At 47.5% G+C, this 3,739-nt stretch overlaps 1 pseudogene; it reads right to left on the bottom strand.

Annotated features, from left to right (window-relative positions):
* Nucleotides 1-2,570: 2,570 nt before the first annotated feature.
* On the bottom strand, nt 2,571-2,825 carry LOC116093730 (annotated as a pseudogene).
* Nucleotides 2,826-3,739: the final 914 nt, after the last annotated feature.

The following is a 3,739-nucleotide window of genomic DNA, read 5'->3' as shown; positions in this document are numbered from 1 at the left end:
ATATACATATATATATATATACACACACACACATATATACATACACATACATATACACACACATATACACACACACACAAACACACACATACACAGGCAGAAAAAGACTGCCACCACTGTGGCCTTGCCACACAGCCACCTGTATACTCCTGGGCACCTACATAATTTGCAGAGGCACAGATATCAGCACAGCCCTTTGTACCACACTCAGCCATACCCAGACACCGGATAGATGAACTCAGATGGTTAAAGGCATGCATACACAGAGTTATACATGAACCTAGACACAGACATATTTACAAAAGGAAATGTACATCCATACACACAGTGCCACCTGTGGACAGACATGTATATATAGTCATATATGTTCAGGCATCTATCTCGACCAGTCATCTTTTATAAAGCACAGTAGAAAATTGACTTGGATACTCAACTCAGCCATCATGCATTCCCACTCACAACCATATCTAAACAAATCTTGTACACACCATCACCACTATCTGCTTGTCCTGCTATCTACTGAGAGCTGCCTCTCAAGTCCTCGGAATCCTCAGAGGTGACAAAGTCAGAGCCTGTGTGTTCTGTGGAACACTGTCCTGAGGATCCCTTATGGGCCACTGTGATCCAGGCCAGTCAGGTAAACTGGAGGTGGGTTGAGGGAGCGTGGGGAAAAGGACCCAGGCTGGACTTAGGCATGGCTGCAACAGCTCTGAGGGGTCCTCTGTGGCAGCAGGAAGCATCACAGGATAAGGCTCTTATTCTAGAACACTGTTTTCTAGGGATGTGACCTTTATCATGTCCCTTTACAGTTGTGACATTTGCTCTCCTCATCTTTTACTGCCACCCCCTTCTTCCCAGGCAGGATTATCATGAGGACCAGTCTTGCAGCAGTAGATGGGAGTTTCTTGAGCTGCTCTTTACCTAGGGACAAGTCTCTTTGGATAGTCCCTATGTAAAAAAGTCATGAGTTGACTCTGATGTCCTTCTATAGCTCATCCCCAGCCACTCAAATCTTTGGTCCTCAGAGTTGACAATAAAATAGCAAAGTTAGCCAGAGCCCTCCATACCTCCAGGAGCCCTGGCCTCTTTGGTTCTGGCATAGCTTTGTGCTTGCTGGATAAGCTTGAGGGAACACCCTTTCCCTTCTCTGGGCCTCAGTTTCCTTCTTTGTTCTCCTAAAGACTAGACATAGAGGGAAGGGATAACCTTGTTGATTACTAAGCTCCTGCCCTGCACTAGCAAACCAGGGTTCATGTAAATGACCCACTTGAGTCTGGGCCCAGTTGAATGATGTTAATCATGATGCCTATTATTTTGCCCTAAGAGGGTCTCCGCTCCCCTAGAGCCTATTGGTGTGGATGTAGGGTGGGGGTGGGAGCTGATCATGAGGGTGTCTTGCTGCGGAATACAGGAGTCACAAGAACAGGCATAAAAGAGAGAATGAAGTTACAAGCGGTGTCCATGAAACCATAGAAGAAAAGGAATTTGGGAAGGGCCTATGAGAATGGCTGTCTCAGCCCTATTTCCATTTCAATGACTACCAAGGGCAACTGGGACCCTACTCTCTTGACCCTTTGAGGCTTGCCCTCCCCCCACTTGCCACTTGTTTTTCTGTCCAGAGCAACCTTAAAGTCCTTAAAACACAAAAGGGCATGGTGCTATTGCAGGGGCAGCAGGAGGAAGGGATGCTGGGAACAAACTCCCCTTCCCAGGTGGCCAGGGGAAGAGCAAATGATAGGGCTGAGGAGTAGAGAGCCTAGCCCACTGCTTGCAGTTTGGGGAAGAAAGTAAAATCTTTCTGCAGACTAGAGACTGCAACCCCACCCCACTCCCACTCTCCCAAAGACGAGTCTACTCACTACATTGACCTTCATTGGCTTATGTAGATTCTAACACTGAACACCCAAGTGCACAGTCCCATCTGAGGGTACCAGTACATCTATTCGCTTTGTTCAACCTATCAGTCACTCTGTGAGGGTGGAGACCAGCCTCCTTGTCTCTCGGGAAATCAGACCTTGGCACTGACAGAGATATCCAGGTGGAGCTGCACTTGGAATGAAATCAGACCCATTCTCGATGACACCTAAGAGTATAGCCCTAACACCATTCTCTTCGGAGTCAGAAAGACTGGGGTTAGCCTTGAAACTAACCTCAGCCGACTCTGGTGCTCAAACCGTGCCGTTGAGCATTAGAACTTCTCCATTGGCTATTATTGCGGTCAGGTTAGCCTATGTCATGTCATTCTCTTCCCGTTTCTTTCTCTTCTAGTGTGCTTGGACACTAACATCTGTAGAGTATTGGAAAGAAGAGTTATTCAAACCCTGGCCTGCTGTTTTGGGTGTGTGATCCTGGATAAGTCACTTCACCTTTCCAAATGAGCCTCAGGTTTCTTACCAATAAAATGGGCTCAGTAGCTGCCTTTGCTACAGTGAGTAAGATTAATAGATTCACAAGTAACTTCCATATGTTCCGTTCTATATTTGGCCTTCGGTGAGGAATAATTCTTTTTTTTTTTTAGATGTCACAGGTACAGCTTTTATTTGTAACAAATTATTCTTGATTTCTTCTGCTCAAAAGTTCTTTGAGACAATTCCATTGGCCTTAGCCAGTCGGAGAATAGAGTCATCTGACTCACCCATCCTGTGAATGGCCCTGCAGATGCTGTAGGTTTTAAACTGGCCATTAAACCGGCCTGTGTTCCTGTCAACCGTAGCCACATTCATCTGGATGGACACGTGGCCCTTGGCAGCAATGATGCACTTGCTTGCAGAGCATTTCCACGGCACGTACAGGCCCACAAACTTGCCGGTGTCGTCATTCTGCATTCTGAGGCCATCCCTGCTCACTGGTCCAGCGAGAGCGCAGAAAGGACTGAGGAATAATTCTTTCTGTGGCCCTACCCATATAGTCCCAAGTCTCTGTCCCAGAACTTCATAAGGCTCTTTTACATCCTTCTGTCTTCTGTTCGGGTCTTGCCCTGTGTTGTTTAGCTTGGGGATATTTTGTTCCCTGAGAATGTATTCTCTTGAGTCTCAAGAGAAGAAGCCTTTAGCCAGGGTGAACTAGAGTAGAAGGTGACCTGTTCTAAGAGTTCCCACGAGAGGATGCTGCATCTTAAGCTTAAGGTTGCAGGTGCCTGAAACACTGGCTTCTCTAAGCCAGAGAACTGCTTCTCTCCTCTGCAGCTCCCATTTTCCTGTCCACTCCTTCCCATCCCACTGTCAGAAAAGGAAGAACAGCTGGTTCCCATCCTCTGAATAATAAGCTTGCCGTGCAAATCGTTTTCCAAAATCATTAGGCCACAAAGATCCTATTCAGCTGCAGTGTTTGCGCCGGTCCCACCCTCATTTCCCTGCAAGATGGCCACTTAACAGAGAGTGTGCACAGGCGTACGCCCGAGACCCAGAGACCTCAGCCCACAGGTCAGTGCAGACTCTCCTAGAGCAAGAAACCCAGGAAGACAGACCCCAAGGCTCAGGGACCAGGAGGATAGTAGGCATGTGGAATCTTTACCCTTTCAGAATAGCCCTGAACAGTGCCTAACACCAGGAGCAAAAACCAGATTGGCCTGAAGCATGCCAGGTGCCCAGCCCTGTGCCTGGGAGGAATGGATTGAATAAAAGCTTCCTCTTTAGGGAGGCTTGCTGCATTGTTGTGGAGACAGCACACAGCCAGATACACACACACACACACACACACACACACACACACACACACACACCACATACACACATACACA

Source organism: Mastomys coucha, chromosome X, assembly GCF_008632895.1.
Source record: "Mastomys coucha isolate ucsf_1 chromosome X, UCSF_Mcou_1, whole genome shotgun sequence".
In the NCBI taxonomy this organism is placed as follows: Eukaryota; Metazoa; Chordata; class Mammalia; order Rodentia; family Muridae; genus Mastomys; species Mastomys coucha.
This window is presented reverse-complemented; position numbering and strand designations above follow the sequence as displayed.